This window comes from Rhopalosiphum padi, chromosome 4 (assembly GCF_020882245.1).
Source record: "Rhopalosiphum padi isolate XX-2018 chromosome 4, ASM2088224v1, whole genome shotgun sequence".
Taxonomy (NCBI): Eukaryota; Metazoa; Arthropoda; class Insecta; order Hemiptera; family Aphididae; genus Rhopalosiphum; species Rhopalosiphum padi.
The window spans coordinates 50,959,289-50,986,947 of NC_083600.1; the positions used below are offsets into that span (position 1 = coordinate 50,959,289).

The 27,659-nt window shown below is 24.5% G+C and overlaps 1 protein-coding gene across 5 annotated transcripts in view; it reads right to left on the reverse strand.

The window, feature by feature from the left end:
* Positions 1-23,639, reverse strand: part of LOC132929105 (small conductance calcium-activated potassium channel protein) — a 244,790-nt gene extending 221,151 nt beyond the window's left edge. For 3 of the 5 annotated variants that reach the window (XM_060994211.1, XM_060994209.1, XM_060994210.1), the window contains exon 1: positions 23,250-23,639. The gene's annotated coding sequence lies outside the window, so the exon portion shown is untranslated. The remainder of the gene's footprint in view (positions 1-23,249) is intronic. The other 2 variants (XM_060994207.1, XM_060994208.1) reach the window with 1 other exon arrangement.
* Positions 23,640-27,659: the final 4,020 nt, after the last annotated feature.

The window sequence follows — 27,659 nt, forward strand, 5'->3', positions numbered from 1 at the left end:
TTTATCACTTATTGAACATAAGCATTACTCTCTTATGTGAAGTTTATCCAGTGACCTAGATGATTTGGGTATTGTAGTGAAATCTAAAAAAAAATATGAAAATAGCATATTATACACTGCCCGAAACAGGCAACACAATTTTTAATAAAAGTAATTTAAGAAAATAAATAATAGACTAGGGTACGAAACAAACAAATACATTTCACTAAGTAGGTAGTTATTTTTTAAATAGCCGAAATATATAATATGAGTTTTTAATAAAAATATTTCTATTTACTAGTTTTACAATGTTAGTTTTTTTCTGTCATTATCTTAAAAAACATTTAGCAGTATTTTTTTAAGTATCAATAACAATGTTTATCCTCGATTTCAAAGCTTTTAAAATAATATACTACATGTGAGTTTTTCGTACAGAAATTTAAAAACTCAAAATATAAATGCACAAATTATTTTTTGAAACAAAAAATAAGATATTATTTTATAATTTTTATTTTTATAAAACGTTTGAAGTACAATCGTAATTTATGTTGATAAGTTAAATAAATAGTAGTTTGTTAAATTATTAAAGATGTTACTTAAATGAACTTTCATTCTCTTAAAATTAAAAAGAAATAATTAAAATGACATCATTATTTTTTTCTCGGATTAATATAATAAATGGTTTAAGTTTTATTTATGTCCATTTTTGATCTTTATATTATCTGTATTAAATGTAACACTTTCAATGTTATATAGAGTGTTTTCAGGAAAAAATAGATCAAACTATTAACAAGTCCGTTTTACACTTAAAAACTTAAGGTAAGGAAACTCTCTCTGGAAAAATAAGATTTTATCAATGTTCATTTATGTTGTATCTTATATGTAAATGAGTTTTTTAGAAATGTCCTTTATGGTAGTGGGTCTAAATAGAAAAAGGTTAAGTAATAAACGCTGTTATTTTTAAAAGTATCTTTGGATCTTTCCCATAGGGACTTAGACAAAAGTTTTTTTTTTAATTGAAAACAAAAATGTATGCTTATATAATAAAGTAACGTATTTGATTGACTTCATTGTATTAAGGATTATTATTTAAAGCACTTTTTAAAAACAATAAATCAAAGTAACATTTCTAATATTGTTCAATAGTCAATACATTTATTTATAAGCAAACTTTAAAATTGTTTAAGTTAAAGATTATGTAAAATGTAATAAAATAACGTTTATTTTGTTACATTAAATCCCCATAGTTATAACTATATAAAAAAACCCATAAACATATATCGTTTTATTTATTTAAAATAGTGTTCCTAATTAAATTAACTATTATTTCATAAAGTAAAACACATAAAATAATAAATTACATCACAATTTATTATTATTTTCATAATAAATATATTCTCAATATTTGTCTTTGTCAAAAATTATGACAGAACATTTTCAAAGAAACGATTTTTCACAAAATACGTTTAGTTTGTTCTATTCAGTATTCGTATACATGGATAATGCTGTCAGGAATGACTAATGAAAAACAAATTGTGGTCATCTCTTATCCGTAAATAAACAAATAAAAATACCTATTATCACTAGATGAAAAATAAATAATCACAATTTATAATGTTTAAAATGTTTAAAATTCCTATTTTTTACTTATATTTATTTCGTAATCTCATATGATTTAAAATTAACTATTTGATATAATAATCGTTTCTTTATTATTGTATAATATATTTTGAATTATTATGTAAAAGAAATAGTATAAAAAATAATTATATAATTAATTACCATTAATATTGATCAACTTTATATTTATAATGAAACCTACCACAGAAACTCGATCACTAATTCATCGTATTCAATGGCGAGTTCTAATAACAAAAAAATCATTTAGGTAAGGTAGAAACACCGGGAAAATCGCTTTACGGTATATTAGGTTTTGAGTGAATCTTTCCATTGATTATGTTACTATAATATATGCATTTAATTTAAATTCAGTAATATAGCACGGCATACGAAAAGTAATTTAAGCGGAACTTATATGCCAGTCACTAACTTAAAGAATATTTTATAATAAATTTATAGAATATTACAAGGAATTAATTTATCTATCAGTACTAAAGTATATTTATCAAATATACTTCAAAAACATCACACATGATATATAATAATAATTACGAGTATAATACTCTTATACACAGTTTAAATAAGTTCATGTTGTAAATAGATTATTAAAATAGAAAATAAGTCTAAATAATTTTTACTAATAACTTTGATTAATTTTTGATATTATTGTAAATAATAATACAATCATTGCTTCATAAAAGATTTAAAATACATATTATCATTATCTAAATATTATGGGTAAATATTGTTATTTCATAAATAACTGATTAACTCAAATTCATCCCACGAGACTTAATCATAGAAAATTGTATCATTAATGCTATTTACTATTTATACATTATAAATAGTAAACGAAATCTAACGTTGTACACAATATACACACTAAATACTGATTTAGCACGATACATACTACTTCAACTACATATGTATTGTACACTTAGAATACAGACGTTAACTATACAATCTATGATTTTCACATGTTGATAATTTTTCATTTATTGATGAATGTACGTGTTTTTTCTTCGTATTATTTTGATGTTAGATATAAAACGATTTAAGAATAGTTGTGTTATTTTTAATTATTTCATAAAAATTAAAACCTGTTTATGAATGTATAATGTATTATAATTATTTTTAATTTATCTAAATACAGTTTTTCATCTAAGGTAAATATTATAGTTGATAAAAAAAAGACCTATCAAGGTAATATTAATCGTTTTTGAATATCTTAAAAAATGTATCATGATAATATCTCCAATATTGAATAAATTTGTGTAGGAATTCTTATCTATGGTTTATAATAGGTAATTTCAATGTTAAATCAATTACCGCTCCATTAATTTATTTGATGTTTTTTTATATGTTATGACTGCTCAACTATTATTATACAATTACTATTGTAAACAGAAATCATTGTACCAATATATAAAGTTAAAATAATGTTATTCATACAATAATACCAACGCATTTTTTATTGAATTATCTGTTTGGACTTAAATTAAGGGATGCGATTTAGCGACTTACAAATCCGATTGGGAATATGAAATTCATGTATATAACCACCCTTAAGCATACAAATTTTCCTAGATTGGTAGTCATCAAAAACTAAAAAGTAATGACCGAGATAAACATAAATTGGCACCCAAATAAAAAGTAATCCCTTGTGACTTACGCACTTCAAAAACAGAATAAAATAAAAACAAATAACATCCAGTGAACTAAAACATCAAAATGTCCAGGACTCTGACATTGTATTAATAGAATGCGTTCCTATATTGTAAATATAATATTACCATACACACTTGACTTATGTTATATATTTTGTATATTTATTTCAACTAAATATTTATACTTAGATGAATATATTTATTTTGAGTTTATTTACTTAGATCTTTTATCAAGATTTTATCAAATTTTAACAAAATGTATACGTAGGTAGTGAATCATATTATACAACAGTAAACATATTTGTGAAAATAGATTAAAAAAAAAAAACAGCTAAATGTACTTGTAGAATATTATTATTAAATATTACTTAAGTATATTTGTTTAAAAATAACAAATATTAAAATATAATAACTGAATATTAATAAAGTTTGAAGAACATTTTAATATTATACAGAAGTACAGATGTGTAACTATTCACAAAACCAATAAGATTTTGAACAAAATATATTTAACCATATATTTGAATTTATTTATTATATTTTTAGATGTTTGTATAAAAAACTTCATATTGAATTTTAATAAAAATAAGATAGTTCAAGTTTAATTAATTTACTTTAATTGTTGGAGTTTATATTTTAACATCGACTAACCAATCATGTAGTCAACACTATTTTATTCATAAAAAAAAATATGATACAATCTATATAAAATAAATAATTCAAAAATATTTTTTGATTCAATTATAAATCATTGTAGATAATTTGACTATTTTAAATTATTTTCGTATTATATTACTCTTTGAAATATATAATTTGATCATTTTATTTATATATTCATTTATACACATTTTTAAAATATAAATAATTAATTACATACATAAGTAATAAGTTTACAAAATAATATATAATACACGCGGAGTTGAAGTAATATTATGTACAGTCAGAAGAATTTTTTATTGTTTAATAAAAAACCAAACATAAAGTGAAATAATATACGTTTTATCATACCCACTGTACCTACATAATATTCTGAAATTTATGTATTCTATTATTTGTGTGTTCATTAAACTTTGTATAGTTATCAAGTCGTTATAAACTTAATATAATGTATTTATAATATTCTAAATTCTATATTTTTTTTTTTTTTACTTTTTTGTAGAGTTATTGATGTGGTTATTGCAGATTATTGGTTGTAATTTGTGTATTAGGCGCATTACATAAATACTCGTATTATATTTATTTATTTTAACAAAACAATATTAAAAAACTATGTACAATGTTTTATAAGATTTTACTTCATTATAATATAATTTTAACAAATTACGTGAAAATCGAACCACGACAAAAGTTTCGAGCAAAGACATGTATTTACACATATTTGGACTATTTTTTTTGAGTAAAACTCGATCTGTTCATGATAATTTTTGAAATCCTATAATTCATCTCAGCTATTGAAATAGTATACTGGATCACGCAACCATTTTATTCTTTTTTCACAATACTTCTATCGTTGAATTTTGTAAGGATCTTCGTGTAACATATCATGTTAATCACCTTTGAACTATAGATAAAACGTATTATTTTTTTTTTTGTATCCATGAACCTTTCCTTAAATTATGCAAACTAAAACACATGATATATTTTATGGTTTCGACCGGACCCCATATCAGAAGCTTTTAAGTTAAACGAAGTCAGACGAATAACACATCAGTAGGATCTGTGTCTATAAGTGACTTGCCCATTTCGAAGTGTTCTACTCATATAATGACTTTACCTAAGTTCATATTATTATACATTTTCATACGCAATCACAGTAGTTTGTTGGTTAGATATTTTTGGAAAAATATGTATTTTATTATGATTTTCATATACCGCAAGGACGAGTATTTTATACACACAATTTCATATAATAAGAACTTTTTGTATAATATGGACATTATGATATCAGCTATTAAACGTTTTAATTGTAATTCATATTTTGTTTTTATCAATTTCATATTATATTACGTATTAATGTATTATGATTGGTTTTCAATATTTTCACATTAAATAATTATTATATTTTAATTAATATATTATTTTATTGAATACTGAAATCTTTTTTTATGTAGGTACCGTAAGTATATTCGTAAAAAGAATATAGTGGTATTGATAATATTAAAAAATGATAGAGGGAACGCTTATAATGGAGACCCCAAATTGAACTAACTCCATTCTTTACACTGAGTAAAAGAGAGTTTTGGATAATAGTCATGAGATGAGGGTTTAAGTGAAAATTCAGTTTTGAGTGGTATAATGATATTAAATTTCTGTAGTTTTGCAAACTATTTTTATATTTGTGTTTGAATGAAAAAATGCATATGCAATTAACCACATACCATACATACACATTTTCTATTGGTAAAAAAAAAAAAGAATAATGGTCTATATTGTTTGTTTTATTTTTTAATGGTTTAAATCTTCGATATTTTTGTGGTACATACAATAAACATAAATATTCATACATTCAACATAATTCTTCAAACAAAACTAATTATATTTTTGCTCTAAATTATTTGTGTATTGATACAAATTTTCGTCTTTGGTATTATTTGAATATATAAACCATCACTTGAATTCAGATTTATAAAGCAATTATTTTATTACTTTTCATAAAGATCTATTTTATAGTTGGATATAATAAAAGTTTTAAATAATGCTATAAAAGCTTAATTTATTATTAGGTGTTTAAAATGTAATGACACTTTATACTGCGTATGTGTATATAATATACTGACTATTTTAAAACCAAGTCGATAGTTTTAGCCAATAATATTTCTATACACTTATTTTCATTACGATTAAGCCTTGTAGGCATTTTTTATGTATATTTCTTGAGTGGATATGTTTGATATGTGTTATTTTTTTAAGATTTTGAATATAGTCAAAAGCTATTGATTTTATAACGACGGATTTTTAACCGGCACGTTTTAGAGTAGTACATAATTCAAAGTATCGTGATGTATTATTAAAAAAAAAAAACATATATCAATATATTAAGTCAACATTACATCATTCTATCATTTTTAAAATAAAAATATAGCAAACAAAATATGAAAAATATACACAACCAGATCACATATATTACAAATCGCTTAGATTTATTAAAAATAAGGTTATATTGTTGATTGTAGAAAAAATACTAACCAATCTAAGATCAAAGAACAAAACTGTTCTCAACTACCACAAGTGTACTTACTATTTTAGTTTTTCATGGGGTTGTCTGGAATTTACTTTTTATATATTATTATACTATACAATCTCAAGTATAGAACTGGTGCGAAGAGTTGTGAAACAATACAATTTTTGTATGCTCGTCATATTGTGTATTCCTTTTATCATATTAAAAATATAAAGCACGTGTTTTGTAAGCACTTTACAGGAGAGACACAGGTCAAATATTAACTACAATATTATACTTTAATTTTATGTACCTAAAGAATTTAGATAATTTATATTATAAAAAAACTCGAAAATTGTTTTATAATCAGTTTTATAAGTTTTATTGTTATTGGCACACATCATAAAACGATGATATGCTAATAATTCAATGTATAGTATAAAACTATAAAATTTATGGGTTTTTTTTCCTGATTGATATATATTTATATACATCTTATATTAATAGAAGACGTGGAAAAGTAATGTTTTCGTCTTTGTGTAGTCGAGGATAAAAATAGTTTAGGAAACCATGGGTCAAGTTATTAAAACCGCGTATTCATGGACTCAATCTCTTCGTAATAATATGATAGTATTTATACAATACAGTGAAAACTAATACACCTGCCAACTTAAATTTTCAATGGCACAAACGTGACTGACAAATGTTATGACTGTAATTTTTAAATAAGTGCAATAAACTACATAGAACAATATCGAAACGAATGGTGCCCTTAATATTTTTAAACTAGAAAATTACGAGCTTAATAGTATTCTAATTACGATTAAAATTATTTAATTAAAAATATTATTTAGGTTTTTAACCTAAAGTTATTTAAATAATGATAATAATAACAATTTTCCACTGGAAAAAAATTGATCTGCCGACCACCTGCTTTATTTTAGTTTTTCCCTTTTTTATTCACCATTTTGTACCAAGATATGTACAATATTGTAGTATACGATATTAAGTTTGATGTGCAATCAAAAATTGTATATTCTATAATTTTAAATAATGAGTCATGGTCCATTTATTTAAATAACTAAAGTGGTATTAATACATATACTTGTATATTATAATGCTCAACGCATTTTTAACACATTTAAGTGTTGAACGCCATATTAATTGCTATTACTAATAATTATTATTTAAATGAATAAAATATGTATGTATTATAATAATTGTATGTGTGCATTATTTTTAATTATTCTAAGCTCAATAAAAAATTATACATAGTAATATTGATTTTATTTTTAAATTGTACATACCATAATGTATTTATATATTTATTTTATCAATAATCAAATAAAACATCACCAACTTTGGCTATGAGAATATAGATAAGATAAAAAGATAGAATGATTACTATAATTTACTTATAAATTGGGTGAATTATTGAAAAGGCATCAAATTTGTGATAATATGATGAAGTACAAATTTATTTTTTTTAATCATGAAATAGGTATAATGTATGGTGTTTTTATTTTATTTTTAATCTGTATCTATCATAGTGAACTATACGAATTTGTAATAAGTGAATATTACAATAAATTAATTTATGGTTTCTTATGTTGCAAATAAACTTCAAAATGTATTGTATCTGATTACGGCATTAAAATACAAATCTTAAGATTAACTCTAATTTATTATTACCTAATTGAAGTGCAATATAATACAATTATAGTCATGTACACTAAATTACTTATGTGTGTTTTATATATTTACAACTTAAAAAACTACAATTTGTACCCTTGATATAAGTACATTAAATAATATGATTGAGTACAAAATAATACCTTTATTGTTTATTCAAATAATATTATGACCCTATAACCTTGTACGCATACTACGAAAAAGTTAAGTTGTTATCGATAGAATAACAAAGTTTGTTCAAATAGTTTGCCAGTGTGCCATAATACATTGAATACATTAACATTTAATATTTATTAACAAAACATATTACATAATGCTATTTATTCTTTGTGTTGTTCCTTTAACCTAGATTTTTATTATTTTTATAATAGTTGTTTTTATAAATATGACAGACTCTTATGTTTATTATTTCATAAAAAAATCAACAGAGTATTGAGAAATATTAAACCATGGCTTAAATTAAAAAAAAAATATTTTTAAGTTTTCAGCTGTTTATATTTTATAAAATTTTAATGTTTAACATTATTTTTTTTATTGGAATGTTTTTAACTTTTTTTTTTAATTGTTCGTTCTAAGTAAAACGTTATTTAACAATGCAAAAAAAGAGAAAATTCCAAATTTGTCTCTGATAATTATATTGGAATTTTCAGCACAATTCTATAATGTGTCGTAAGGACTATGAAATCCATAACATTTATTGGGCTATTGGCTTGCTTTGATTATGCTAAAATTTTATTTTAACATTTAATTGATAAATAACCAAGAGTTAAATTAAGTATTTATAATCTCACTAAGCTATAAAGTAATATTTATTAATTTAACTAAACTTATTTAGTACTAATTTATTTATTGTCTGCTATATGCACTAAAAAACAAATTTCTTTAGTCTACATGAAATGAAAAAAATTGTGGTTAATAAATTATAATTTAAGAGACATTTTTTAATTTTAAAAGTGCTCTTGTTCATTGTGGTATTTAATCCTACCACCACCCCCCGAAATAAAAAAGAACAAAACATAAATTACCTGGCCTACAAATGAATAGTATGATATTTACGAACATTTTTAAAACCCGTGTTCGTGCCTGTAGGTAGGTATATAAAATAATAGTAAATTAATTGAATATATTTGAAATTTTCTAAATTACTATTAAATATATTATGAGAAATCAATTAATCTAAGAATATTTTAAACATATTAATATTTCATTCAAATATATTATTTTAAACGGCCTAATTCTGTTTTTCGACTTGATCGAAGAAGAGGCAGTGTGGCTAAAATATAATATTATTTATTATTTTAAAAATAATAAAATGTATTACAACATTAAAAGGTAAGTATTACACACATTAAAACTATACAACCTTTATTGAACATTTTTCTATAAAAATTTAAAATAAATTTTTGTCAGTAATAACTAATTATATTGTTACGGTCATTGGAAAAAATAACCCACGGTAATAGTGTAGCTAAATAGCCTATCCAAGACGCCGCGTGTTCGTTATTATTTTATTTATTTATTACTTACATCAAAGCAGGTAAGTATACAAAGTTGTAATATATTTACAAAATTATTATTTTTCAAAGTTAAATTATTAATAAAACAAATATTACAATAATTGTATTATTTAAATGCTAACAATATATAGGTACATTTAATGGGATATCAAAGAAAATATATCTTAATGGTTATAATTTGTTTTCCCGTATTATAATAAAAAATCTAAGCCGATTGTCAAAAAATTAAGCACTTAATTATATAAAAAAATTAAAATATCCACACTTTCAAAATCATATTTTTATAATATATTTTTAATATATAATATAAAACAATTATTTGAATATGTTTGTTAATAGTCAGTAATACTCTTGTTGTTCTAACCATAGTGTATAAGTGTGTTTTATAATATATTTCGTATTTTTTCTTAGTAAAGGCTAAAAATTCTACATTGATTAATTCATATATCCGAAACTATTAAACATTTAAACTATTTTAACTTGAAAAGTTAGTTCTAAGTCTTGAAAACTAACGACCTTATAAAGCCGAAACATTCTCATAAAATATAATAAAAATGTTTACTAAATACTTTTTAAAAAATAAATTAAGAATATAATTGTTGAAATTTTATTTTCCAAGTACTGTAATACAATTTTTTTTACTTTGTTGTCTGTCACGTGGTTAGAAGTTTACTCCATTAAACTATAACTCTGCAAAAATTACTAGACGAACCGCTTGATAAAATATATACTATTTATATTTTTTCACGATCGAATTATTGACATTGTATCACATTGCGTTTACATTAAATTTAATTAAATACATACTTTGTTAACAACAAAATTGTTGTTTCTGTTCCCTATAAATAATCATACTTTTTGTTCATTTCAACGTAGACTTGTAGACGCGCGTGCAATCTCCTAGATCCTCCGAGAATACATAATTTAATTTCATATTTGATTGCTTTTCGATACGGTTTACGCCTCGAAGGGATTATGTAAGGAAAAATTCGAATTAATAAATTGTTACCAAGTTATAGATATAATATATTAAGATCAAATACCTTGACAGTTATTCCACTTTTACAAATTCACATAATGATTAACAAATTTGATTTACATGGTAAAAGAAAATTGTATCACTGAATACAACTTATGCCTTATTTTTATTTAGACGCCGAGTATGCAGTTATAATAAAGTTCACGATAAAATGTGTAAAAATAAGAATATATTATGCTCATTTTTTGTGAATTTCTATTCATATATTATTACGTATATTTACAGAATTCGAAAAGGCGACATATGTGTTTGAATGGCTGTGGTGGTAAAAAAAGTAAATATAATAAAACTGCAAAACATACACAATTTATGTTATTAAACTATTGACCTTTCTAAAAATAAAAAATAAAAAAACTTAACATGATTTTACATAAGGACGCAAAAAAACAATACAATTCTCCTTCTATTCATAGAGTCTCGTGAAAAATAAAGACTGCTACATTGTTATTAATTCACGAATATTCATTATTCAACTTTTATAATTTATTTTTATTATAAGGTATGTATATATATATATATATATATATATATATATATATATATATACATTATATGATGTGAAAATCATCTTCAAAAATAAGAAATACACACATTTTATTGATTTTATATTATTATTTGTTGTACATATTATACCCATATAGGTATAACAATACGTTTTTTATACGAATTAGATAATTTAAATCAAAACAAATAATAAATTAACACATTATTTAAATATAGTGTAAACAAATGTTTGTCCTCCCAATATTTTTATTTATTATAATTATTTTTGGGATTAATTAATTATTTTAGTTTTACTAAAAAAAAAAATGTAGAAAAGAAACATACAGTGGCCAAAACGGTTCTACCAATAAATTATTAATACCTAGTAATAATATAATAATACAATATAAATAATAGTAACATATTTTTATTTTGAAGTTATGTTACAGTGTCTACATTGTCATTAATATAATTCTCTGTGAATTATGTGATACTTACTATTGGAACAGAAATAAAATCTAAAAATACCTCTAACAGGAAAAACTACTGACAGTATGTTTGAAAAATGTTACATCTGTACTTCTGTACACGATTCTTAATTGCCAATGATTATCATTGCTTTTACAATTTTTAAATTAATGATCTCTATTCTGCACTGCACCAAAATGTGAAAAGCAAGACGAACATTTCACACTTAACACACATTTATATAGGTTAGATTATATATATATATTATCCTGCTTATATTTTTCTAAATAGATTGATTTTACCCTCATAAATTATAAGTCACGTAGATACTTGTTTTCAACACAAACATTAATTAGCAATATAGTTGATACGTGCAACTAAAATCAAGTGGTTTGAATTACGCCTCTATTTTTGTCAATTTCAGTATTCTGTTGATTTGAACTGAATGATCAGTTATAGTAGCTAAAATTCATCATTTATTCCCCTTGATTTTTAATAATACAAAATTTAAAAAATGTTTGTTTCTTTAACGAATCAAAGGAGTTGTTGGTTTTTAATTGCATAGTTTTTTTTTTTTTTTTTTATCAAAATGTCAAAATATTTTTAACTAAAACTGTAACATTTTTAAATAAATCACCAAAATAACCCGATTTTTATTCAGCAATGATTCTAAGAATAATTTATTTGTACTGAATTTACAGTGATGATCCGCAGTTTTTATTTTATTGTTTTAAAAATTATCAAATAAAATATTGCATTAAGTATATAACCCTTGTTTCTAAATTATATACTTGGTCAAGTTCTTGATACAAATATTTTGTATAATATATTGTGCTCAAATGGGGTCACATATGACACCCTCCTGCATTTTAAATTGTGTATTATAGGTACATGGTTGGTTGATGGAGCTGTCGTGTCAAGTACTTGGGTTGCAAGTTAAGTGTCATTTGCTTCTGGCATTCTATATTCACTTCAACTATTAGAAGGTGAAATACATGAAGACAGAATGCTGACATGTTACGTCAATGGTGTAAAAAGAGTTTGCTATGCCTACAATAATTGTAACGTATTTTTAGCGTTTATGCTCAAACGGCGAGCAGACGGATATGATGTATCAATAGTACATTCGGTATACCACATTATTTTTTGGCGTGAAAGACCAATAAATCATTTCAAAATAACATTCCTTGTTTTTGGCACGGGAACTTCAATAGTATAATTTAACATTAAAAATATTACTATTATAAATTATAATATATAATAACTATTCACTATCTAATAGTAATTCTACGAGTATAATTTAAAAAAAAATTGAAAATAGAAAAATAATTTTGGATGAATTAGAAACTAAATTAATTTCATTTATCATTATTAATTATTCTAAATAGTCATTTTTATAATAAATTATACGAAGGCTTAACGAAACAACTTAATATTTTGAAAAAAAAAATACAAGTTATAAATGTAAAACCAATATTATTAATATTGTAATAATATTGTCAATTATTTTTTTTTCTATTTTTTTAGTATGCTTGGATTAAAGACTTAAGTATTTAACTTTTCAAAAAATATAATAAAATAATAAAAACTAAAAAAAATTGATTTTACGAAAAAAAAAATAGAAAAAAAAATTTATATCCCATATGCCTTGTTTAATAAGCTAATAAAACAATTTTTGTAAAAGTATTAAAATTGCATGAAAAAAATCATTATAATAAAATCTATACCACAGATTTGTGTTTTAAATGTTTCTACAAAGAAAACATACATTTTTAGAATTATAGTGTTGAAAACTCATATTATTCTAGAATAAATATAATATGATAATATAGCATTTTAAATGTATTTTAACAGAAACGTACAAAGAACTGAAGATATAAATCACGTTGTTTTATATTTAAATTAAACCGATACAAATTACAGAATATACACACAATACTAATAACAGTCTAGATAGTACCTACTAAAAATGCAAGGACCGAGGTGATTTCAAATCTCATCTTGTTTTGCTCATTTTAGTGCCATAAATTTTGTTAAGTAAACATTTTAGTTTAAAATATAATTCAGATTATCACAATTTATGCAAAATTATTTAAAGTAAAGTATAAACTACCATATGTGGTGTATTAACAATATTTAGATAAGAATTTCTGTGCAAAACATAAAAACCATTTTAGGTGTCCTTCGTCATAAAAATTATAAGAGATAACAATTAATAGAAGTGTTCAATCTAAATATATAGCGAGAACTATTTTGGTTCAATAATAATTATACAATTTTTATTCCTTAAGAACGTTTGACTAGAAACAAATAACGACACAAGTACCAAGTAGATTAATTTACAATAATATAATATTGGTAAATCAATCGCTGATTTTTAAAGTTTAGGTATTTGCATGAAATTACAGTAATCTATTAAGTAATGTTACATTAAGAAATATTAATTGTGCAATACAAAATTGAGTATATTTTTTTATGTAGGTACATCAAGAAAATAATTAAATTGTAATAATATGAAATGTAAAAAAAAAATCACGAAAATAAAATAGAAAAAAATGTAATTGTAAATTAAAACAATACTTCTTTTATAATTAAATGTTGTGTTTTTTTAGATAATACACAAACTATTTGTTAAAAATAGATATGTATTAAAAAATTAAATACACGTTCTTTTAACAACTAAAAACAATTTATCATCATATTTCAAAAACGTTTTGAAATAAAGTTCTGTTTGTTACCAACTTTGATCATAAATTTAGCTGGTTTCTGAAATTTTCTCACAAAAAAGTGTTAAGTTAATTATTAATTATATTATGTTATAGTCTATAATAGAGTTTGTTTTAAACAACTTATAAACATATGAAGTTAATCAAATTAAATTATTCATTTATAAATCCTTATTAATTGATTTATTCATATCTAGTAGCAGACATAATATAACTGATTTCAGAAATAAATGACATACAAACCATATAGTTAAATATCTAATTTACTTTTGAATAATATACAAATACTTAAAAATTAAGTTCAATGTAATAATTTAGTTTGTTATAAAACTAATTTTCATCCAATTTTATTCACATAGGTGAAGTTAAAAATTAATATAAATTTTATTCATACCTTGATTTATTGATTGATACTTATGATTCAACAATTTATTCATTTTCTCATATTTTAATAACACATAATAATTGTAACTATAAGCCATCACCAAAGCCTTTATAAGGGTGTTGAATCTTAGACTCATGTGATCATAAAATTAATTATTAAAATATTGCACTATGTTAATCATAGAATATTTTAATGCTATATAAATAATATTAATTCATATAATACTCGTATACATAGCTATGTATAAAACATTAGTTGATTCAGACCATTTCATAGGTACCTTAACAAAATGTAAAGGTCTAATTGACGGTCAACTTTGTGTATTATTCCACTTTGACATAAAACTAATGTATAATAATACGTTTATGAAATAACAGTGAAATTGAACTATAATATAACATTATAACATTTATTTATACAGAAGTATAAACACACTCAGGATATTGATTAAAATTAAAACACTTTACATTCAAAACCGGGTAAAAAAAAAAAGGAAGCCAAATGCGTATTTGTGAAAACACACAAACTAATGTTAAATATGAATACTATTTTTTTTTTATCTGAATACTTAAATATTTTAAAGTATACCTAAAATAATAACAAAGTATTAGTCATAATTGTATTGAATAACCAAATAGGTATTAAGAGTATATTATAATCGTTTTTTTTTTTTTTTACTGTTTACTTAGACATTTTGGCAATCGATAAAATCATAAATTCAGGTTAAACTATAATAATATACCCGTGTCCGTATAAATAAAGTAGATCTAATTTAATTAATATTTGAACTCAAACTTAATACGATTATCATAAAAACAGAAATTAAATTTAAAATCCAAGCATTATTAAATGTAATTGTATTAACCATTAGACATTTTATTTTTATAAAACTATTATAACGGTTTATTGAAAATGTCACTTATTTATAACTCGTTAGTTAATGTATAATACATTAATATGTCAAGAGACATAATAAATATATTTTACTAAATAAGTATGTACCTTATAAATTATTTTATGACAAACTGTTTTAATGGATAATACCTAAAGTTTTAATGAAACTTTAAGTCTACCTTAGGGCCCGGGGGCTATTTAAAAGACTACATATGCATTATTAATATTTGAACAGGCAATTTTAAAATCTAAGTGGAGTGATGAAAGTATTGGTTTTACAATGATATGTTGTTTTTCTTATGTCTAAAGAATCTGTATAAATCGCCATTTATCAACCTTGAAAAAGGTTTTTGAAGATCAAAATTTGAATTATCTTAGAACTTTTAAAAATAATCAGAAAAAAAAATATATTAAAAACTAGATTTTGACAATATCAATTTTTTTTTTCGGTGGTAATAAAAAAAAAAAAAGGTAAAACTATAGAAAATTGAAGTTTTGTATACATTTTTATTTACGAGCATCATAAAATAAAATTCTTATGAGATATTTAAGCCATTTATAGACATTTCATATTTTATTTTTGAGTAAAATAACTTAAAAATATAATCTAGGGTTTCATACAAGTTTTTCTTACAGAAATTAAAATGGATGGATCGCAAATACATATTTGTGATTACTTGTATAAGCATTTGATTTTTAGGTTTTCAAAAGATTGCAATTCTTATCAATTATTATCTAATTTGTTACCTAAGGTTTACAAAATAAATATAATATGTACAAGGTTTCTCATAAATGTTCATTATATGAGTTAGTAAAAAATTTAAGCGTAAGCCACATTAATTTTTTTATAAAGGTTTGAATCAAAAATATTTACGAAAATCCTCAAATTGTGTATTATGTAAAAACATAGTCTGTCAATTTGTCTTTACCTAGAATCACTTTTCATCTTATAAAATGGTTTATCATTGAATTAAAGCCATGAAATATTTTTTTACAAAATGTTATGTTATTAAAGTTATTGATAAAAATACGGTTTAATGAGGTTTAAATCACGAGTTCAATAATAATACATTCAAGCGATCTAATAATTGTAATTATACCACTATAGGTTTTTTCATTAGCTTGTATATTATCGTGTCACATTATTGCCAATTTTGAACCTAGTGGAAATTGCATTCAATAGTATTCCATTACAAAAATGCTTAGTTTGGATTTTTATACATGATTTTTAACAATATTATTCTGATTCACTATTAATATCAAACGATCCAAAATAATTACAAGTCTGACAAATTGAAAGCCATATATATATATATTTTTTAAATCTATCCCAAAATAAATTAACTACTACTATTATGAAACTGTGTATGAAAAAAACGAATTTCATAAAAATTAAACGTTAAACGTTTAATAAAGCTAACTTTATATCACATAATCTGTATAATCAAAATATTCATTTTATATCAAAAAATCAAACGTTAAAACCGAATTATTTAAATTATATTTCAGCAACTACTGATACTAATTATTTGTTTAGAAAATCCACACGATGGTCAGAACACCCGTGTGTTCAGGTAGAAATCTATCCTCATGAAATATCACACTCAGATACTCGGCGTACAATCAAAAGGCAAAATATACGATAGCCGTCGTTTGCGTGTATTTCTGCCAGTATACGTGATACGATTTGAATCATATCAACAGATCTATTTAAAAAAAAAAACATTTCACTATAGTAGAAGTTTATTACTTCAACAACAACAACAACAAAACTACCGGACTACAATAAAACACTTCCAAAACTACTTAAAAATCTTTCGAAGATGGTATCCATGATCGATCGTATGTACATATAGTATTATGCATTTACATGTATAATATTTTTCTTTAGTTTTCTCAGCTAAATATTATTATATAATAATTACAATGATATTTAGCAAAGCATAGATAAAAATATCATTGAGCGATGTTGTATAACATACTTTACAGTGGTCTACATTTGAAATATCACGTCCGCCAGAAAAAAAAATGTGAAATATAGGTATACAGTCGGACACTACTCTAATTTAACTATTGAAATCAAACGTCTTCCATATGTAACTATCGTAAAACTAATTTGAACTTATTTACTGTGCCAGTAAGCCTAACATAGATGTACTCGTATATAAAAATATTTATAAATACTACACAACACGATAAACTCATGTTTAACTCTTTTGTTATATTATTTATTGATATTCGTTACCTGAAGCTTTAAATAGTTCAATAATCGCTTATTGACACATAATATTAGTTTGTTAGTATTATTGTTTAATACAATTTTATTTTTAAAAATTTAAAATTTTTACTAAGTATGATACTTGCTTCAAATTTTTTTGTAAGTTTTTCTGAGATTAGTAAGTTCCAAATAATAACAACAGATAATCGTGCATTATTCACTATAATTTTCAAACACAAAGGTTATATTTTTCATTAAATGTATTATAGAGTTTTGTGGCTTATAAATAACTGAGCATTTTATTACTTGGCTCGAATTTAAGCGAAATAATGCACTGTGTGATATAAAAAAACTGACAAAAACTAAAATTATTTTACTGGATGTATAATAATATGTACATTATTCATGTCAACTAAACAATGTTCATATTTTCTGACAGACAATAAAAAATAAACTTTTAATTTTTATATTAAATCCACATATTATGTAAACATGTTAAACTCTAACCATATACATATTTCTTTAACTTTATTCAAAAATCAATTTGAAAAAATTATAATAAATATTTTATGTACCAGCATTTGGATTTAGTATATTATTTATAAATAAAAATAATGTATATTAATCATACTCCATTTCCTATATTTTAAAGCTTGTAATGAAATTAGTTAATGTAATAATTGTAGTGAAATCATTGAGGAATAATCTCATACGTGTCTATTTTATGTATAGAAAATATTGTCATCTTAAATGTTTACGTAATAAACAATAAATATATATATACTACACCAGTTGCGCTTTAGTCATCTGTGTGATAATGTCTTTTTCTTTCTTTATGTATTGTTTAGATAGTATTTCAAAGAGGATATGAGAATAGATCAAACACAATATATATAGTGTGTCACAATATCGTATGAAAAACATAGAGAAAAGTTTCTTTACTGTAACTCTAATGTTGTATAACGAAGTGCTTACATATATGTAGTTATTTCGTGACATACAAAGATGTTTGGCAATGATCCGTAAATAAACATACCGATTGGAAATATTGAAATATTATTGAATGAATATTTGACAGCTTGGCAAAATCCCAAAAATTATATACACTGTAGGTACAATTTTATAAAAAAAAAAAGCCACATACTAATTTCGTACACAAATAATCATGAAAAAGTTAAATACGTAAAAAAAAAAACTAGTAAGTTTTAGCAAATTTTTTTTTTATATTTTTTTATTAGTCTTCAGTTTAGTGTAAAATCAACACGGTAAATTAAATTTGAGAATATTATATTAAACAATATGATATGATATTATTAAACTAAATGACATATTATTAATTGATGTTGTCAGTTTGAATGACGTGGTCAGTTTTGAAAATAGAGTGAATGTTTATTATTAACATAGTTTGTTCTTTTTTATTTAAAATATATAAGTAAGTATTATCCCTCAAAGAATATTAATATATTAATATAGTTTCTATTTAACTTGTGAACTAAATAATATATACTTCTTTTATTTTAAGACTGTGTATGTCTATGATGTAGAGGTATTTTTACTAGATACTAAAAACTGACCCTAATTTACCGTATAGTCATATACTCATAGGGATCAATATATCATTATGAGAAATTGCCTGCAATACCAACATAAAAATTGATGATTTCAGTAATTTAAAATTAAAATCACTTTTTGAATACGCCTATTAAAATACATTAAATTGAATAGTTTCTAAAATATAAAGGTATATCTAGATATATCGTTTCTAAATACTTGGAAACTATTCTAAATACCTGTATAGTTAAGATGATTAATTATAATAGTAATTAGCACATCATAATATCAAAATGACTCAAATCTACTGAATTAGAAAACATATCTACTAATATTATTAATTTTATAGTTATACATGTGTTAGCTAATCTCATTAAGATTTGAGGCTATGAATAAACGAGAATCACTGGTTTGGAGAATACAATTAACTGTGCTAAAGTATTTAAGATTATTTTAAACAGTGGTGTAAAACGATTATTGAATGCCTAGCAGAAGGTACAAGATAGGTTAGAGATAGGTATGTACTATAATATGATAATACATAATATAATAATGTAATGATGATCGATGTCAGAATAAAATATAATAAATAAGTAGTAAGAACTTACTATGTACAATATTATTAAGCTACTTTCATAAAGTAATACTATTACATTACTTTTAATTAAGTATAAACTGTATTTTATATTTTTATTATTCAAAATTATATTGTAAATGCCTACTTATATCATGCATAAATATACAATCCAACCACAAACATTTTTGAAATCGAATTAAAGCTGCATTGTATTTAATCATGTTGATTGTAATATATAAGAAATCAATTTATACATGTATTAAGTTCTTAGAAATCGCAATATAAAACAAATTGATTTTGATTTGATTAAAGTCTGAAGAATGTAGATAATTAAAAAAATAATAATTTAAAATGATTTTCATCTCATCAAGATTTCATAATTTAATTATTTTAATTTGTAGCTTGATTATTTTTCATCGAACAGCGTATTTGTCATTCTTAATTTAAATTTACCAACAATTTAAGAATTTAAATTAGTTCATTAAAATTTGCAATAGTTTATGTAGGTTTAATTAATTACTTTATAATAAAATACACAAATTTGAATTATAATTAATTATTAGTAACTCTCATTACATAGATAGGTATACGGTATTTTTCGATATTTCTGTACTAAAAACTTTATCGAAAGTCGTATTATACTTTTACATTTAAATGTAAAATATTTATTATTCTTAAAACTGCAATTAAATTATTTTAACTGTACATATTATTTTTAATAATATAGTGTTTATTAATAAACAATTACTAATAGGTTATTGTAAAATTATTACAGTAAAATAAAATAAATATAATTTGATTGATTATAAATTTTTAAACATATTTTTATACGATCGTTGGAAAATGTATCATTATGATTAATCGTAACCTCAAATTCATTATTTGAGTATAATTTTTTTTTAAATCATATTTTTAAGAATTTTCGCCGTAAATTTTAAGATGGAGATAATTTAACTGAACTATTTTTTGAATTATAAATTTAATTCAATAACAAATAAGCCACAAAGCCCCAAAACCATTGTACATTATATTTATCTTACTATACAATAATATATTTATTACCTATACGTTACGCATATTAAAATATATAATATAACATATTAGTTGTTATGGACTTGTATTATAATGTCGTATGTATGCAACTCGTTTTTTTTTTTTTTTTTTTTATCAGTCTTACTCTTTTGATTCAATTATTTGATCTTTTGAAGACGGAACTGTAAATACAAGATAACTTATCTACACCGACAAAGGTTTACAGCAGTGTACAATTAATTAATAACTTTCAATTCTACAGTGCAATTTAATGAATTTAATATTAATTTTTTTCATCTTAAAAAGTGTAATAATATACCGTATTTATAATTTCCTTAGTATGTAATAAATATAGATATTCTTAATTTAATATTTATTTATTCTATTGTTAAGAATTTAAGATAATAATTGACAATTTATAATTATCAATATTGTGTGTTACATTAATTATAATATTGTTTTAAATATAAAAACAAAATTATTATCGACATTACTATTAAATTAGTTTCATAATGAAATATTAAAATGTATACAGTGTACATTATTATTAAATGTTCACACATTTTAATGAATTCACAAATGTCGTGAAAATTAATATGATTTCATTCATAGAAATTAATAACGTTAATCTAGTGAAATATATTATAAAATTTGCTTTTTATTGTGTCTAGTTCAGTGATCTGCATGGCCTCATGGGTGTAGAGTTTCATTTTTATTTAATTTAAATGTCTCAGAATCTTAAATTGTATATAAAATCTAATAAATATTACATTATGTCAAGGGGTTATTTTTTCATTTAATTTTTGACACAAATATCTAGACGAGTTTAGCCCTGTGATAACTCGATGGTTTTTTTTTTAAATTTATTTCTATTTCTTATTTCCGAATTTTATTATTTTATACTTGAAACGTGTTTTAAAATACCAGTATTTATTAAAAATATAATATATTATCATGTGAATTATAATGCAAGTTTTAAATGGTTAACAACAAGTAACTATATAATATATATATATATATGTGTACAAAAGTACAACAAATATAGGTACCTATGTGCGTTACAGGTCTATTTTAAATGAAAAATCCAAATTTAATGACACACATTGTATGAAAAAACAGCATTTAGACATATTTATTTGCTACGGAGATAATTAGGATAATACCGGACGACTAGGTAAATGCTGTATTTAGTTATGCACATAAATCTTTTAAGTCTATACCATAATATTTATGTTGGAATATACTAGGAGTTCTTTACGCGATAAATTCAATTCAATATCCCAATAAAATCTATTGAAACGTTTTTATCTATTGAAAAGATAGTGTATAATAATATAAACGTAATGTGTAAAAAGTTCCTTCGGCGGTTTCTTTGCCGGAAAGATCGTCAAAAGCTAGATATACCAGAACCGTGTGCTTTCAGCGATATACTCGAAAAGCGCACTACCGTAATTATATATTTATTCGTTTTGTAAAATTCATGCTCCGAGGTACGTTTTCCCGCAACGTCAGACAGTAGAAACGCACGTCGTCTAGACGCCGCATTAAAAACACACCTTAAGGCATTTGACAGGAGTATATAGCTTGAACAACGTTTACGATCACTGGAATACGCAAACAGTAATTAAAATAAAATAATAACTGATAAGGTTTAACACGGTATTATACACGAACGGTATATTTTGCTAAAATTCGACGGTTCAACACCGCAACGGGTGTTGTGAACGTATACAAATACCTACCCACCGCCCGAATCGACAATAATATTATCCTTAGCCGCTGCAATTGTTGTGTGAAAGTCGTGTATAAAGGAATCGTGTACGACACAAAAGACCAATAATCGCGGTTATGGCGGACAAAAGGATTTATTTTGGGCCGTGTGGTCGGTTTGGGGTTCGACATTGTCGGCGAAATCTCTCGCGGCGTGTGGACCGATAACGATGCCTAACTCGATACGGAGGTGCGAAACTTTGGTGTGGCGGGGGAGGGGGCGGGCGGTGTGTTGGGAAATTGAATTTCGGACGATTAAAATAATAATATCTCGACTTGTGTATGAGACCCGCGCGTGTGTGCGCGACGAGGGAGGTCGGAAAATTCGACACACCTGTTGAGCTGACGGGATTTGGAGATGGTTTCGCGAGGGGGCAACGTCCGGACAGCGCACACGTACACGCGTGCGACATGAACACGTGTACCGGTAACATATTATACTATTGCGATGACGCGCACCAAATCACTCACCTTATCGTATGTCGTGTCTTCGCGGCGGAGTGTTAGCGCAGCGCAGTTATTCGGCGGCGTGGCGCCCGGGGACACGGGCGGCACGTTAGACGGCGCGAGGAAAAATCAAACAGATTTTTTTGACGATCGAAATGACGTGAAAAAAACACAACAAAAAAAAACGAGTGCCGGACGGCGACGGTGTTGGTGAGGTCTGCCCGCGGTCGCTATCGGTCGTCCGTCGGTTTCCGCGTGCGGACGACGTTCGGGATTTCGGTGGTTTTTCGCCGTCCGAATCGCGGGGCGTGTGGTCCGCGTGTGCGTGCGAAATTTTTTTCCCGCGAAACCGACGCGGCGTGACGACGCCAACACCCGAACTACTGACGGCAACGTTCGGTGGCCGACACGCGGGTTTCGGCGGCGGCGGCGGCGGCGGTATACAGAAACATCGTGTGAACGAGCGCGAGGGGCGGAGAGGGACGGAGAACGCTCGCGCGCGCGCCCGTAACGCCGACCGCCGACGCGGCATGAATCACCTGCAGACGCGTCGTACGCGGTCGGTGCGTACGGTCGTCGAAATCACTGAACGAAAACACCGCAGTTATGATAATATTGTAACGATGACGATGACATTGACATAATAAAATTATTATAGTCAAATACCGTTCGCGAGTGAATATCATAATATTATTGTTTTTATTTTGTATTTTTTTTTTTTTTTTTTATTTTGCCGGAATAAAACCGCGAGATAACACGAGACCGACACTGCTGTTGTTTGTTTCGTAGAGCCAGTAGTAGGTATACTTACCTCGTATTATACGTCTTACGACCGATCGGCTTGCGCTCGTAGATCGGCTTGTGACCGATTATATCGCGTACCGTAAAACTGTCCGTTTTACGTCTGCATCAAACGACCAATAGAATGAGAATAAAATAATCGTTGTTCATAAGTCGTTTGTTGTTCTATTATAAATCAAAACAAAATTCCAGGTTAATGAAGGACATTGGAATTTTTTTTTTCCCGTGTAATTGGGTATTTTTAGCGACTTTTGGTAATTCGATCAAGACAACCGGATACGTTTGTAAATAAAGCCAATTGTCCACATTCAATATTATTGACATTTATAATAATATCCTTATTTTTTATTTATTATTATTTTTTTTTTTTTGAAATAATAACATCACTTTGATGGCAATATCACTTTGTGATTAGGTCACTGACCTTGTTGTCTCTCATCGTAAATTTATAAACTAAAATTAATTAAATAACACCAATAAAACCGAATTTAAAATTGGTAATAAAAAAATTACAATTAATTATTGTTGCAAATTATTATTGCAACAATTATTTTTTAGTTTTAAATATTTTTTTCCGATCGGTTGTCGTGTCTATTATCCACATTTCGTAACTGTTTAAACAAAACAAAAATGTACTTAATATGATGGTAAAAAAAAATTATTTTATCGAAACAAAAAAAACTATTAAAATACATAAAACTTATGCATATTAAATGTACATAAGTTCTAACATTTTGAAATTGTTAAATCTTAATATAAATTCGGTGTTTATCGTGTCTTACCGGAGTAGAGTTAATAACTTGGATGGGATTAAACATCACATTCTCGCATCAATGTTTAATTGTAGAATATGGTCGTATAATGATAAAAAAAAACTACATACTTATGCTATGCACTTATACATAAAACCTGTATGGAATAAAATTACTCTTTTGAGTTTTTCGTAAATCATCTCTATTATTGGCTATAACAAAAGTTCAATTTATTTTGTTCCGCTTAAAAATACATTATTTTCAAAACGAATAAAATATTCGGAACGACGAAAATGAATTTATGACATTTGTTTTCACTGGCATGATTACTATTTGATGTTTTACCCGTGAATATAATATGTTTTGAGCTGGTTGGCCAAAATCACACGATTTCCTCGTTCAGTATAATCGATCAAAGCAGTTGTCGCATAATAAAACGACTGTTTATACATTGAAAGCTTTTTACTGAATAATTTTTGAATTGTCAAGTGTCAACGTGCAAAATCTTGGTTTTTTTTTATAGCAACACTTATTTGATATGTTAACGATTTGCAATTATATATTTTGCTCAAAAAACATTTGGTTGTCATTAATAATGCCTTTTTAACCAGTACTCACTATTTTCTGAAAATATGATTTATATTTTGTTTAATGATTATTTTCACTAATGTATTATTGATGCCAAAATGATTTTCGGTGCAATTATACCAGGAATTTATAAATCAATAACAACCAAGCTAAAACCCATATTATGTATTAAATGTATAGATTTATACAAATATTAACCAATTAAATTAAAAATCATTTCGAATTACGATAATTGTAAGCGACTTTTGATCTAGAAAATAAATAGAGGATAAAAATTCAAAGTTATTATTTTATGTATTTTTAGCATAATCAATTTAAACCACCTGTATGAATTAAATAATCGTAGATCTACTTTTTAAGTTATATTATTACCACTTATCTATTTAAATATTATTATATTGAATTATATAATTAAAAGTAGGTATAATCCTATAATTACATAAAATATAAAAAAAAATGTTCATATTTCCGAATTGAAAATGTAAAAAACGTGACTCAACATTTTTTAAAATTAAAATAGTTCAATATTATGTATCAGTTATTTTATCTTTAACGAGATATTAATCATTTATCGATTTTGTTTTAATAATATAGTTTGTTCTTTTCAATGAAAAACAAATCATTACATAGGAACTTTTTGAGTAAGTCTTACTAAGCTCATGAACTGGGTTTCCATTAAATTAAATCCCATTCGTATTAAGTTCTAAGTTATCTCAATAAATCTGAAATGCTTGTTGGAATCTCATTCCATACGTTCTATAGGTACCAGATTAAATTGACTCAGGATAATCATATTTGTATACTATCTAGTACCTACCTGTATATAATTATTTTAACCACCAGCTAAGTATAAAATGACTATAATAATTTGTGATAAGGATTTAAAACAATAAAAATCAGAACAAAAATTATGTGTATACTGTATACGTTTTAATTATCTATGATAATATAAATAACTTCCAAACAATATTAATTTAGAAATGAGGTAAAAAAAGGGAGAAACCCCAACCGAAATACTTATTAATGGTATTTAGCTAGCGAAGTTGTATATCACATTAAAAGCATAGCATCTACAATTGGATTTGAGTTATGGTATAATGATGTTTGATAGGTATAAGTGAGGTAGCGCAAAGGAAATGGCAATTGGTTTATTTTCTGAATAATGAAATCTAATTCATTAATGAGATAATTTAATTCGAATACCTAATCAAAATTGTATATAGGTACACAATGTATCACTATACTAACAAAATTATATTTTTATAAAAATAAGGAAATGAGCAATTTCATTTGATAGCTTCTTTCAGGAAAATTAAAGTTTAAAATTAAATATTTAGATGATCAAAATCTGATATTGCAGTTTAAAGTCTAAACTCTAATGATTACATATCATCAGTTTATATACCTTAAATATAGTTACAATAACTTCTTAATATTACTTCAGCTATTTTATTCTGTTTTCTGTTTTTAAAGTGAATTATTTTATAAATACTAAATGAACCGTGAAATATTCATTAAAATTCTTAATTTATTCATGAAACAAAAGATCATTACCTATTTTTACAAGCTTTCAATATATTTATTATTAATTTTACTATTGGTTTAATTTTCATAGTAGTCATTTTCGTAGTACTGTAAAAAGCAAAAATCGTTTTTATAACGATATAAAATGACTTACCAAAAAACTACGACATCGGATTATCTTACTTATTATTCACTCAAGTGGTTTACCTATAATGGAGACTTATCCATCATGTACAGAATATTCATTTTTTAATATTCGACTCTTTACAAATCGAAATATAAGTACCTACCTAACTACCTAAGTAATAATAGGCCCGAGAAAGTATAAAAAATATATTTATTTAATCCTTAGATTATTTATTTTAAAATATTTTGAATATCAATTGTACATATTTTTTTATCACAAATATTGTTTGATTAAACTTTAATTTATTTCTATATATATACATATAATATTTTTAATAAACATAGGGATGAATGTGCCATTGAAAATATTTCCATTTAATAGGCTAACATTTTAATTTATGATTCTACTCTAGATAATATTATTTTATCAAATATTAAATTACTAATAATTTTAGTCAAGAAGGAAATGCATTAGAATTCATTGTAAAATTATTTTTAAAAATATTTTTAATGACACACATACTTTTTCTACAATTATGGAATTTATGCGTGATCTTATTTTATTTCCAATGTTAACTGTTTAAGAAAATTAACAGTGCAAAAGCATAAAAATACAAAAAATAAAATACATTTGTTTTTTCAA